Source organism: Entelurus aequoreus, linkage group LG02, assembly GCF_033978785.1.
Source record: "Entelurus aequoreus isolate RoL-2023_Sb linkage group LG02, RoL_Eaeq_v1.1, whole genome shotgun sequence".
Lineage (NCBI taxonomy): Eukaryota > Metazoa > Chordata > Actinopteri > Syngnathiformes > Syngnathidae > Entelurus > Entelurus aequoreus.
The window spans coordinates 38,851,502-38,866,006 of NC_084732.1; positions in this window are offsets into that span (position 1 = coordinate 38,851,502).

The following is a 14,505-nucleotide window of genomic DNA, read 5'->3' on the forward strand; positions in this document are numbered from 1 at the left end:
CCTGGTTAGGCTTTTTAAAAAAGATGAGATAAGTGTAAAACACATACAAAAGGATTAAGACAAGTACAAAAATAAAAACACAGAAAATAATTGGCCCCATTTGTCCATACTACACCCAGTTCCAGTGCTCACACTTCTGATTTTCCTTAAGCCACTTTTTCAGTTGTGTTGAGAAAAGTTGAATGTCCGATAGTGTTGTGTCGTTCGCGAACGATTCGTTCGAAAGAACGAATCTTTTGAGTGAACGTACTGAACCGAATCACTTCATGAACTGATTCGTTCCTTTCTCAGTTCAGTTGAGCTCCGCCGCGACCATGCCGGTATGAGTGGAACTGGCGCATTCTGTCACTCACTGAACCCTCGACGTCGGCGAACGACGCAGCCAATGAGAGGGCGGGGGGAGGGACTGAGCGAACGATTCGTTCACCGCGGATTAACGACATGAATCACTCAGTGAACGACAACGCTCTCGCTCTCTGCTCTGCGGGGGCGGGGGTTAAAGTGTAGGGCAGGCTGTCTTGAGAAGATTTAAAATAAAAATAATAACTAATGTATGTACACATACATAGGCTATTATTTACACAGTTATTGTAACAAAAATAAATTTCTCCTTGGGGATCAATTCTGATTCATATTATTATTATTATTATTATTATTATTATTATCCATTCTACTGCAACTGTTGTTGTTGATGTTGTTTAGTAGCTATCATCATTATAATAATGCTGATTTGCAATTAAACTGTACTGCTGCTGCAGAAGTGATTCGGTTCACATACTGAACTGCGGCCACAATGTGGCGCTGTGTCAGTCAAAACATGGTGAACAAATTTTTTGAACGAATCATTTTAAGGAACTGATTCTAGTGATTCAGTACAGTCTAAAGAACTGCCGATCCCATCACTAATGTCCTACTGTGACTTTAACTCCAGTGGCAAAGAGTTCCACAGATGTGAGGCCTTCACTGAGAACGCAGACTGACCCACAGTCGTTATGCCCCTTTTCACTCTACAGCTCCCACTGACTGCAGCTGGAGTCTGTATACCTTCACTACTGTGTCTTTGTATTTCTTGACACCATCACATCAGGGGCTAATCAATTAAGACACTTAAAAATAGCTTTTAAATGAGAAATTTATAAAATTATCAAAACTCATCATGTTATATTTTGGGGTAATAAGGCAGTGATGATGCTTCATTGGTTTTTGGTCAAATATCTTTAGTGATTGTTTATATAATGACAACAGAGGCTTCACTACACATCTCGTAGTGTGTGTGTGTGGGGGGGGGGGGCACGTTGACACATGTTGCATGTTGTTCATGAAATTACATATGTTAAGCTATCTGAACAAAACAATCACATCTCAGCTTTGTGTTCTAGTTAACAGAGCAAATGAGTTTAAAGGCCTACTGAAATTAGATTTTCTTATTTAAACGGGGATAGCAGGTCCATTCTATGTGTCATACTTGATCATTTCGTGATATTGCCATATTTTTGCTGAAAGGATTTAGTAGAGAACATCGACGATAAAGTTTGCAAATTATGGTCGCTGATAAAAAAGCCTTGCCTGTACCGGAAGTAGCGTGACGTCACAGGTTGTGGAGCTCCTCACATCTGCACATTGTTTACAATCAAGGCCACCGGCAGCGAGAGCGATTCGGACCGAGAAAGCGACGATTACCCCATTAATTTGAGCGAGGATGAAAAATTTGTGGATGAGGAAAGTGAGAGTGAAGGATTACAGGGCAGTGGAAACGATTCAGATAGGGAAGATGCTGTGAGAGGCGGGTGGGACCTGATTTTCAGCTGGGAATGACTAAAACAGTAAATAAACACAAGACATAAATATACTCTATTAGCCACAACACAACCAGGCTTATATTTAATATGCCACAAATTAATCCCGCATAACAAACACCTCCCCCGTCCCATCCATATAACCCGCCAATACAAATCAAACACCCGCACAACACACTCAATCCCACAGCCCAAAGTACCGTTCACCTCCGCAAAGTTCATACAGCACATATATTTCCCCAAAGTTACGTACGTGACATGCACATACGGCACGCACGTACGGGCAAGCGATCAAATGTTTGGAAGCCGCAGCTGCGTACTCACGGTAGCGCGTATCCAACTCAAAGTCCTCCTGGTAAGAGTCTCTGTTGTCCCAGTTCTCCACAAGCATGCATATCCAACTCAAAGTCCTCCTGGTAAGAGTCTCTGTTGTCCCAGATCTCCACAGGCCAATGGTAAAGCTTGACTGTCATATTTCGGGAATGTAAACAATGAAACACCGGCTACGTGTTTGTGTTGCTGCAGCCGGCCGCTAATACACCTCTTCCCACCTACAGCTTTCTTCTTTGCTGTCTTCATTGTTCATTAAACAAATTGCAAAAGATTCACCGACACAGATGTCCAGAATACTGTGGAATTTTGCGATGAAAACAGACGACTTAATAGCTGGCCACAATGATGTTCCAAAATGTCCGCTACAATCCGCAAACGTCATCATACCGAGACGTTTTCAGCAGGATATTTCGCGGGAAATTTTAAATTGCACTTTACTAATCTAACCCGGCCGTATTGGCATGTGTTGCAATGTTAAGATTTCATCATTGATATATAAACTATCAGACTGCGTGGTCGGTAGTAGTGGGTTTCAGTAGGCCTTTAAATCATGACTTTTTGCTGATTTCATTCTTATTGACGATTACAGTCACCTTCTTGTAATCGTATACAGTATTTTGAATTGTTTTGTGCACGAATTGTGTTCTAACTTGCCTTGCCCAACCTAACCACTATGATATATGACATACTTTCCTATGATCATTCTTCATTAATACCGTATTATTATTATTATTACGCCAACTAAATCTTTTTGAGGGCTTTAGCACATTCGAAAACGTGTGCATATTTTGCAAGAAATGTGCACAGGTTCATCATGACCGATCATCTTCAGAGACTATATACCAGCGGTGTCAAACGTACGGGCCGGATTAGGCCCGCGAACAGGTTTTATCCGACCCGCGGGATGAGTTTGCTAAGTATAAAAACGAGCCGAAATTTTTGAATGAAAGAAACAGCTGTTTTAAATGTGTCCACTAGATGTCGCAATAGCAATTCTTTGTATCTTTGTAGATTATGCTACATATGTAAAAAAATAAATAAACCACATGATGTTATTGCACTAGTCGGGGAAAATTAGCAAACTACATAAATAACATCTGTAATTTGATTTTGATATTATTTTTTTTATCTTGATAGATTGAAAGTTAACACCATTGAGTTGACTGATGAACATGATCACATAATTTATTCAGAAAGTATAAATAACGACAAATAAAAATAGAATACTATTAACCGCAAGTTGTTTTTTAGTAATTTTTAAAAAAAAAACATACATTTTTACACCTAGTGTGTGTGTGACAATCATTGGTACTTTAACTTTACTTTACTTTAAACAAAGAAATCAATCTGAAGTTGTCTTTATTTTTAAATTATAGTGCCGTGATTTTACCAGTCCGGCTAATTTGGGAGTAGATTTTTCACCATGTGGCTCCTGATCTAAAATGAGTTTGACACCCCTGCTATATACAGTAAGACGCACAGATCGTCGGACATTTTGGTTTGCATGTCCCATTTTTGAGAAGAGGTAAGCCAAATTTAATTTTTCTTAGGTTTTAGTGTAATGTTCTCATCTGGGATGTGTTTTTTTGTCTTTAGAATGTGTAGTGGGCCAATAAAAATGTTTGCTTTGACCACCCCTTGTCAGGACTCGGTCAAAAATAGGACTCAGATGCAGAGGTGGGGAATAATCCGGCAGGTTTTTATTTTGAAAAAATTCACTTTTCACCTCTTGAGTCAGGGCAATACAAAAATGGCTATAAACTTTAACTAGGCGAAAAGGTATCACAAAATGTGAACAAACCGAAAAGCACTCCAAAAGGAGGAAACTGAAATCTCTATCTCTAACTACACTAACGCGGAATATTACTATGAAATTTAAACAACAAAAGACGCTCCAAAAGGAGGGAAAAACATTGGGCTATAAAGCTTCTATGCTGATTCTTATCTAGAGAAATAACTAACAAAAGGTCACTCAAAAATGAGGAAAAGAAGAGACGGTAAAAGTAAACTGAACTCACCACTTCGATTTGAAAACTTTACAAACAAAAATTCACTCTGCTTAAGAGGAGAAAAGGAAAACTCAAAATACCAACTTGGAAATTCAGGATCTGGATGACAAGACGAGACAAGGCTTGGATATGACGCTGGAGATGCACAAGACATTCTGGCACAGAACAAAGGGAGGCGTGGGCTTATAAAACACATGGGGGTAATTGGGAACAGGTGGAAACAATCAGGGATGACATCAGACTGAATGACACATGAGGAAGGGCAAGTGACCTGAAACGAGAGGAGAGTTATTTTTCAAACTAAAACATGAAATTTACAAGACACAAAAAAAACCAAGACAAGACATCCCTCACGCGGTGTGACACCCCTGCCTTAGGCCTTTAATAGATTAAAAAAAACAACTACTATTACTATGACATCATGTAATTTTTCTACGAAAAAGTAAATGGAGAGTAATTTTCTAGTTTTAGTGTGACCATACAGCACACATATAGTACTGCATTATTCATGTCAATTCATTCATTCATTTTTATTTATATTTACTATATTGAATAGTATTAGCCTAACAGCAGTTTGACAATTGATGCCTAAGGAGAGACTTGTACGAGAGCAGAATTTACAGTAGTGTGTATCAGTCACACTACTGTTTTGGACGGCTCGTTGCCTTTTCAAATTTTAGCTATGAACACCTAACCACTGCAGTACCACCTCTGTCTGTCATGGCCGCCTCTCTGTGTGCCACGGTGGCCATCATCCTGCTTTAGGGCTCTGGAGATATTTCAGACATATGTAGGGAATCAATCTTAGAGCAAAACTGAAGGAAAACATGGAATGTCATTGAGCAATAAGTATGACGCCTGTCAGAGGTGGAGCTCAGAGCAGCGCCTGAGGCAAGTCAGCCTCGGTGTCCTAGTGAGAAGACTCGTCAGCTGACCCCCCACTGCTTTATCACACACACGCACGCGCACATGGTCTAATAAGGACCTCAGACTAGAATTTATTTGTATGTGGCCTAGCACAAAGGAACAAAAATATCCCCACAATAAGAGTAGGACGTCCTCTCATGTTAAACTGACTTTTTAATAATGTATCCCTGAAGCGTGTTTATGAGCACCAAAGTTGTTGTGCATTCATGAAGTAAAAACCTCATGGACATGATACCACCTCTCTGACTCACCCTTAGCTAGATGAGCCCAGCCCGAGTGCAGCTTTACAAAGGATAACTTTGTAACACAAAAAATGAAAGGCTTCACTACACATCTTAAACTAAAGATTGGAGTTCGAGAACAGATTTTGGGCAATGCACTTCAAATACTCTTTTGTGGGCAGACCTGGGCAGTATGGGGGTGGGGGGGAAATCATAGCACAAAATGTTGTTTTCATATCAGTCGATATCGATATGTATCGCAATATAAATGAAATCACAATTGTTGTCCCGTTTAAATTGATTCAAATGTATTTTTTTTATTAGGGGTTCAACATGACAGATCTACTGAAGGACATGGTACAACTGTGTCAGATAACATGTACAGTACCTTACTGCCAATATTATTATTACAAATGTAATTTTGCTCACAGGTCTTGATTTATTTAGGTAACATTTTGTTAGAATTCATGTATATTAGCGCACAATGTGTTTTCCATCAGTTTTTTATGAGTCCTTTTTATGCAGTATATTTTATTGGTACTTATTTTTGTAATAAGCCTGACATAAGTCTAGTGTTTATGTGTTAAATAAATAATATGATAATAGTTCATATTTAAGAGGGAAACTGCACTTTTGGGGGAATTGTGCCTAGTGTTCACAATCATTATGAGAGCAAGTCTATACATAATGTAGTAACATACATGTTCATAACAGCATGTAATATGTACAATATTTATCGTATTTTGTTCATTTTAATCATTGTTGGAACTAATTATTCGGCGCATTTATTTCCGTTTTCAAAGCAGCGCACGTCCGACTTCCGGCCAAAACTACTGTTCCTACGAGAGTGTTCTAATGATGGCAGATTTGGTAACAAACAACGATGGCCAGTATTTTTAGACAAATGATGATTCACAACCTTATCTTTTTTCATCGGAATTTATGGAGAATGAACTACTGCTTCTAGAAGCAAACACAAAGAAAGAGTGAGACGTTGGAGCAGACTGAAGCCGAAAGAGTGAGGTGAAAGTGAATCGAAGCTGCAAAATGTGTAACTTGAAACCAAGCGATTTCCACATAAATGGAGTGCTTACCCATAACTGACCGGAAAAAATCGTCCCTGGCCAGCTGGACCCAACGGAAAACTGTCCATCGAGTGAGTCACACTTTATATTGATCATGATACACACTGAACATCATGTGTGTATCATGACATACATCATATGCTGTCTGGTTAGCTGTGTACAAACAAAACCGTAAATGTGGGCTAATACTTTACAGATACTGTAATATGAAATGTTATGTTTTTCAGTCAGTACAGATTAATGTCTTATCGCAGTGTTGTGCTTTACAAACTCAAACGTGTTTCGTGTTAACGTAGAACTTAGCTTATCTCTTGCCATAGTTAGCTTCTACGGCTAATACCGTAGCACACCAATGTGTTAGTATGCTTGAAAAATAGCTTGTCAGTGTTCGCTCTTACAATAACAATGACGCTACTGCTTGGTTATTATATAAGTTGCGGAACGTAAATAAAAAAAATGTTCACATTTTTAAGTGATTCAGAAATAAAAATGATTGCTCCCATTAGCTGCATTGCTAGCCACCAAGAATGAGACAATTCTTACATGTTTGAAAGCGGGAAAAAAAAATATTTTTTGTCTTCTTGTCTTTCATAATGATTGTGAACTAAAGGCAAAATTCCAAACAAAGTGACAATTCCCCTTTAAGCGGCCTCCAGGCCCCTCTGTAGTTGGGCCCCGACGTCAAAAAGGTAAACATACAGTAATGGCATACAGTAAATGTTTCTGTCAAAATTTGAAGAACAAAAGAAAAATTCTAATCAGCCAAAAAGTGATCCAAAAAAGTTCATTAGGTCTTTCAAAAATGATGCAATTTGTTAGACCTGTGTGTGTACTTGCGTACCTGGTTGTCACGTGATGTTGAAATAGTTGTACCATGCAACATCACGTGACAACCTCTGAGGAAGGCAACAGTTGTAGCCTAAACCGTCAGGTACAGAAGTAAACACACAGGTCTGGCTGTGAGAATAACAAATTGCATAGCCAAAAAGTGCTTTATTATTCCCAGCCTTTCGCAGGCCAAGTAATGGCATGGCAGGCCACAGAAAAGTATATGGCAAGCCATGTAAATAATATGGTGAGCCACGTAAATGACATGGCGGGCCAAATAATTGATGTGGTAGGCTGCTTTGAAATGATGTGGCAGCCACGGTAGATGATGTGGCCATGTAGAAAGACATAGTGGGCCACAAATGAAGTGGCAGACAACATAAAATGACTTGATGGGCCACAATAAAGGAAGTGGCGGGCCACATAAATGATGTGGCGGACCACATTAAATGACAATAAATGATGTGGCGGACCAGATGTGGCCCCCGGGCCTTGAGTTTGATCAATAAGAATGACCAAACAACAATGATACAATGATTTGTGAGTGTGTGATTCTTCACAGTGTTTACATGACTCAGTTATGCAGACAGGGCAGAAAGGTAACATTTGGAGGATGACTTGAGGGGGCAAGAAGGGATGAGAAGCCCGGCCTAGACAGTCAAGTGAAGGGAAGCAGAAGATGATGCAACAAGATGTCACCACTGATGGGTCATTACACCCAAGTAAGCATGGAACACTAGCTGGCCCCCTCCTTACATCCTATCTTGTTGTGTTTAAGCACTCTAACAAGAGGTCTCTAATTGGTGAACTTACAACAAACACACACACACAAGTGTGTTTAGGTCGTATAATGAGGCTGGCTGCTGTATAACATCAGAGCATAAACCGGCACAAATCAGGTAAATCCAGTTAGAAGGGCTCACACTTTACAGCACATGCATCTGCGAGATTTGCACTCAGTCCTGTTGCTCATTATCAGGACTCCAAGCCTGCATCCGCACATGATCCCCAATTGATGGCACATCAGGCAGACACGAGTTCGCCAAATGCCTATAGTGCGAGAGTTAGAAGCTAAACCATCAGCTGCTTTAAGCTCGCGTATTAGTTTGGCGACAACACACACAGTGTCCACATCACACAGTCACTGACTGCATCATGGAGACGAGACGTTTGCAAGCAGAGACTTTAACAAATAAGCGCATGCATTGTTCTTATGTGTGTGAGATGTGTTAATGCTATGATGAGCTGTTTGTTTGTAGGCCGAGAAGCACTTTGATAGAACTATGACGAGTGTGGGAGGATTTGATTTTAGTCGAAAGGGCGACAGCAACAATGATAAAGTGGAAGTTCATTGTACGTATCGTGACTAATAAAGTTTGTAGAGTACTTTGTCATTACAGTATTGTTTAATTGTATCACTCTCGCATATTTTATCACGTTAAAGGTGAAGGTAATATACATGAAAAGAACATTTGTGGCGCTCCAATCAGTATATATATATATATATATATATATATATATATATATATATATATATATATATATATATATATATATATATATATATATATATACATCCATCCATCCATCCATCCATCCATTGTCTACCGCTTGTCTCTTTCGGTATATATATATATACTGTATATATATATATGTGTGTGTGTGTGTATAGAGAGATGGAGAAAGAGAGATAGAGAGAGAGATTAAGGATGTCAAAAATTCATAACTAATGTGTGATATACATTAAATTTTGCAGTAATTATGTATATATGCAGATTTATTTTGACCGTACATGCTCCTTTACCTTAAAAAACGGTTTCGGGTTGTTATACGGTCAGTGAAAAGGTTAATGCATATGTCAGTACAAATATGATTGAGGAGACTCTGACTTTTGTGCTCTCTGGCAAATGTAACTTCAAAATACACCCAGTTGATATATTCGATAAAACAGTTAAATAGCTTTGAGCAAATAAATTACTTTAAGTAAAAAATAAAAAAAATGTCTGTATTAAATTCTGACCAAAAAAATGCTTTTTTCTCCGAATTAAAAAAAAAATCTAAATAATACTAATAATAATAATCGAAATACTGTAATACAAGCGAGTAATAACTACGATAATCATGATTAATCAAAATTCAAAAGTGTGATTAGTCTGATTTTAAAACACTTATATATATATATATATATATATATATATATATATATATATATATATATATATATATATATATACAAACGTATATATATATATACACCCACATATATATGAAGATTAGAGGTGCAAAGCTCCAATGTCCTTGTTTTGAGTAAATCAAGGTTTTTTGTGGAGCTGTTCAAGAAACAGCCATCTTGCTGATGTGGGTTGCAAAAAAAACAAATTGATAGTCTCTATTTGAAGTATCCACATTTATTAGAAAAAATGAATTTTAATAATTTTGTACAAATTTTGCAGCAAAAACAGATAACTCCAAACAACGTTTCAGCGTGTCCATAATAATAAGATAAAATAAATGAACCCCTTTTTTAGGTGATCCCTGGATATGGTGGTCCTGGGTTTACATCAGGGGTCACCAACCTTTTTGAAACCAATGGCTACTTCTTGGGTACTGATTAATGCGAAGGGCTACCGGTTAGATACACACTTAAATAAATTGCCAGAAGTAGCCAATTTACTCAATTTACCTTTAACTCTGTTATTATTAATAATTAATGATATTTATCTTTGTGGAAACACTGATCATCTTAATGATTTCTCACAATAAATATATATAGAAACAGATAAATATCAATATGCAACACTTTATTTTTATATTTTCTCTAAGTGCACATTTTTCAAATTGAACATTTTCAAATGATCACTTCTAAGACAGTCTTGTGAAATCACAATATCCCATTTTAACTAGCTAGCCACTAACATTTTTTAACAAATCATGAATTACTTTGTACCATGTTTGTACAAATAATAACTCATGTAAAATACATAAGTAAACTCTCAAATTTTTAAATCATGTCACACTTTCAACTGGACACCAAATCTGTTATCTGTTTCTTTGTCAGTTAGTGGGAAGCCTGGCATTGCATGCTGTTAACTAGTGTGTTGTACTCTGGTGTGTAACTTGACACTGCAACTCTGAGTAAGTCTTGCAGATGTGCATCAGTGAGGCGTGTTCTGTGTTTGTTCTTGATAAAGTTCATGTCAGAAAAGGCTGATTCACAAAGATAAGAGTTTTCCTCATTGTTTGCGGAACCTTCTTAATCTTTTGGACATATTTTCACAGCAATCTGGCCTTAAGCTTAATTATGATAAATGTAAAATGTTAAGGATCGGAAATCTAAAGGGAACGTCCTTTCGAATGGAATGCAAAGTGCCTGTTTTGTGGACAGATGGACCAGTTAACATACTTGGTGTTGTTGTCCCAGAAAATCTGGAAGATCTAGGCTCAGTAAATTATGATAATCCACTAAGAAAGCTGGACAAAATTATGCAATTATGGAAAGGGAAATCCCTAACCTTGTATGGTAAAATGTCTATTGCCAACTCGTTAATTATTCCTCAATTTATTTCTTTGTTTTTGTCATTACCAGCTCCATCACAAAACTTTTTTAAGATTTATGAGCGGAGGGTCTTCGATTTTGTCTGGAACGGCAAACCAGAAAAGATTAAAAGAAAGGTTTTGTACAAAGAGTATGAATATGGGGGCCTGAAACTTCTCAACCTTGAAGCTATGTGTCTGTCTTTAAAAGCATCAATTGTTCCAAAGATGTATTTAAACATTGAGTGGTACACAAATGTCCTGTTGGACTAAAAACATGTACTGTATCAAAAGAAATGGTATCCTTTTTTACAAGTGATCCCCTCCCAGAGAGTCTGCTGGGAAACATGGCGGGGTTCATAAAGGAAACAATCCACTCATAGTGGTGTTTTCAATTTTATGTGCCAGAAAAAAGAGACAATATTTTGCAGCAGTTAATATGGATGAACTCTAATATTGTAATAGATGGAAAGCCTTTCTTTTGGAAAAATATGTTTGAAAGAGGAATCATTTTTGTCAATGATATTATCAATGAGAATGGTAAAATTATGAAGTATGATGAATTTAGAGCTATGTATGGTGATGCTTGCTCAAGCTTTTCATTTTATCAACTAACTGGAGTAATTGGGAAAAGATGGAAACAAATAATTAATTATGGAACTACTAAATTATTAGTTTGTAAACCTCTAATAAGAAATTCTAGTTGGCAAAAAGGAACTAAAATAAATAGAAAAATATATAATTTGTATTTAATAAAGAAATCTTTGAAGGCTGCCTCATACAACACAAATGGAAAATGGGAGGACTTTTTTGACTGCCCGTTGCCATGGGATGCCATATTCAAACTAATCTATAAAACCACTATCGATGTGCAAAATAGTTATTTTCAAATTAAAATTATTTATAACTTCTTACCCACAGGGAAAATGTTAAAATTATGGAATATGACAGAGTCAGATGATTGCCGATTTTGTTGTCAGGAGCCTGAATCCACCCTGCATTTGTTTTGGTATTGTCATATTGTGTCTTTGTTTTGGGTGGAAGTTGAAAAAATGTGTTTAAGGATTGGTTTGTTTATGAAGCTTAATGTGGTTTCTGTTATTTTAGGAGAGTTCATTGACAATCATGATTTAGTCAATTTAATTATAGTACTCGGTAAAAGGTTTATTTTTAAGGCCAAAAACAGATATTCACTTAGTATTACTTTCTTTAAAACATTTATTCAGTATTTTCTAACTTTAGAAAGTTACATGGTTGAAAACGATAATGATGCCAAAAAACATTTAAAAAAAGATGAGAAGTCCTCAAAGGCTTATTTTGAAAGTATAATTATGTTTATAGATTATATGATATCTGTTGTTGTGTTCCCTAATTTGAGTGACCTGGACATAATCTGGACTGTACATAAATGCTTATTTTGAAAATGTAATTTTGTTTATAAATTATATGCAATCTGTTGTGTTCCCTAATTTTTTTCTGTGTACATGAATGAAGGTGTGTGTTGCTGAGTCCGACTTGGACATTATCTGGACTGGGCCTGGTTTAAAAAACCCTTTAAACAAATCTAATTTCATTGACAACCTGGTCTGTTGAAGATAAGGCCCTTTTTTAAAAAACAAGATAAAATAAGATAAATAAATAAAAAACATTTTCTTGGATAAAAAAGAAAGTAAAACAATATAAAAATAATTACATAAAAAATAGTAATTAATGAAAATGTTAGTGGACCAGCAGCCTATACAATCATGTGTGCTTCAGGGACTGTGTCCCTTTCAGATGTGTTGTCTATGTTGTGGGAACCAGAATATTGGTAGCAGAAAGAAATAACCCCTTTTGTGTGAGTGGGTGTGGATGAGTGTGCATGGGGGAGGTTGTTTGGGTTGATGCACTGATTGAAAGTGTATCTTGTATTTTTTCTATGTAGATTTAATTTAAAAAATAAAAAAAATAAAAAATAATTTTTTTCACCGCGTTGGTGACCCCTGGTTTACATCATGACATTACATTGACAGCTACATCACAAGACAACAACAGCGGAGTAAACACACGATTCAGTTTGTCATTGGAGAGAGTAGTGGCTCCACATGTTTCCTGTACATCATGTACGCACGCAATAAACAGCATTTTCCCACCGCACTCTGTCGGCCTTTCTTGCTCACGTACTGCACCGCTCATACAGCGTCTCTTTTTGCACCCAGTAGGCGAGGGAGATGAGACAAAAAACAATCAGAGGATGCTATTCGGTATCGTACCCAATGATTGGCTCAGCCTCAGGCAGCGTTACAATACTGGATGACAAGAGTGTAAAGGTGACTATGTGGGTGTTGTGTCATGTCTGAGAGCTATCAAATTGTTAAAAACTGTATTTAGAAGGTTGTAAATGTATTTATGCTCTATATATTATATAAATATTCAATTTATAATGAATAATTTCTTCTTAGAGGAAAGTCCTTCACCACGGTTAGAAATTAACAGTAATAAAAGACCTCACTAACCAACACATTACATGGAGAAGTATGGCGTTGGCTAAAGACGCAGTCATTAAATTTTGGTGAGGCTCTGGAAAGCAGAGTCAGGTTTTTACAGAGCCCCTAAACTAGGGACATGGATCTTTTGCGAGATCTCGCAATACTTTTTGGGAGATCTTGCAAAAGGTTTTTTTCCTATGTCAGTGAACCGGAAGTGAAACAGACACAGCGATGGAGGAGCGGGAGCATGCGGGAGCCTACCCATCATCTGTGCTCTGTTGTGGCACCATAATACGATTTGATGTCTTTATATGTTAGGCCAGGGGTGTCCAAAGTGCGACCCGGGGGCCATTTGCAGCCTGCAGCTAATTGTTTAACGGCCCGCCACACATTCTGCAAAAATTGCAAAATTGATAATATTGCAAAAATGTAAAAAAACATTTTAAAAAAGTGGAATGAGGTGAAATCTAGCAAGAAAAAGTTGCAATGTTGACACAAAGCTGCCATGCAGGCTGTTTTTTTCTTTTGTCTTTGTTTATTTTTCTTTTTTTTGCCATTGCTAAAAAAAAAAAAAGACTAAAAATATGTTATAATGAATTATTAGTTAAAAAATATCACTTTAAAATGTTTTATGTGGAAAAAATATTGCATATATTGTGTGGTTGCCATATAAAAATATCAAAGTTTTATTCGACAAAAGAGCATAAAACAAACAAAATAATAGTTCAAACGTAAAATCGACAGATATATCTGAAGTTGATCTCGTAATTTAAGTGTTAAAAGTTAAAAAAAACTAATAAAAATGTATCACTTCATGAGTGGGGGACTTTTTGGATCCCAAATATATTTAGTAAGATTTTATTTAACTTTTCACTGTGATTACTCTAAAATATGAAATAATTAAAATCAATGGTGTCCTGCATTATTGATCTTTTAAGGCATACTGCATATTTCAGTTTTACTATAAAAAACAAAGTTGTCTTTGACAGAAAACCTTTTTTTTTTACTTTATATCAACCTCAAGTTGATATAGAGATTTACTGTAAGCGTTAAATTTTAAAAAAATAATAATAATTTGACTTATTTTTAACAGTTTAATGACTGAGACCCTTTCCAGTCCCCGAGTGCCCTAAAGGTTAAAAAAAAATCCATATACTTTGTTAAGGTTTGAAAACCAAAAATATCAAAATGGCCCCCGCAGGCTTACATTTTTCTGTGTGCGGCCCTCAGTGGAAAAAGTTTGGACACTCCTGTGTTAGGCCAATACTAAAATAGATGTCAATAAACTTCTCCCACGGATGATG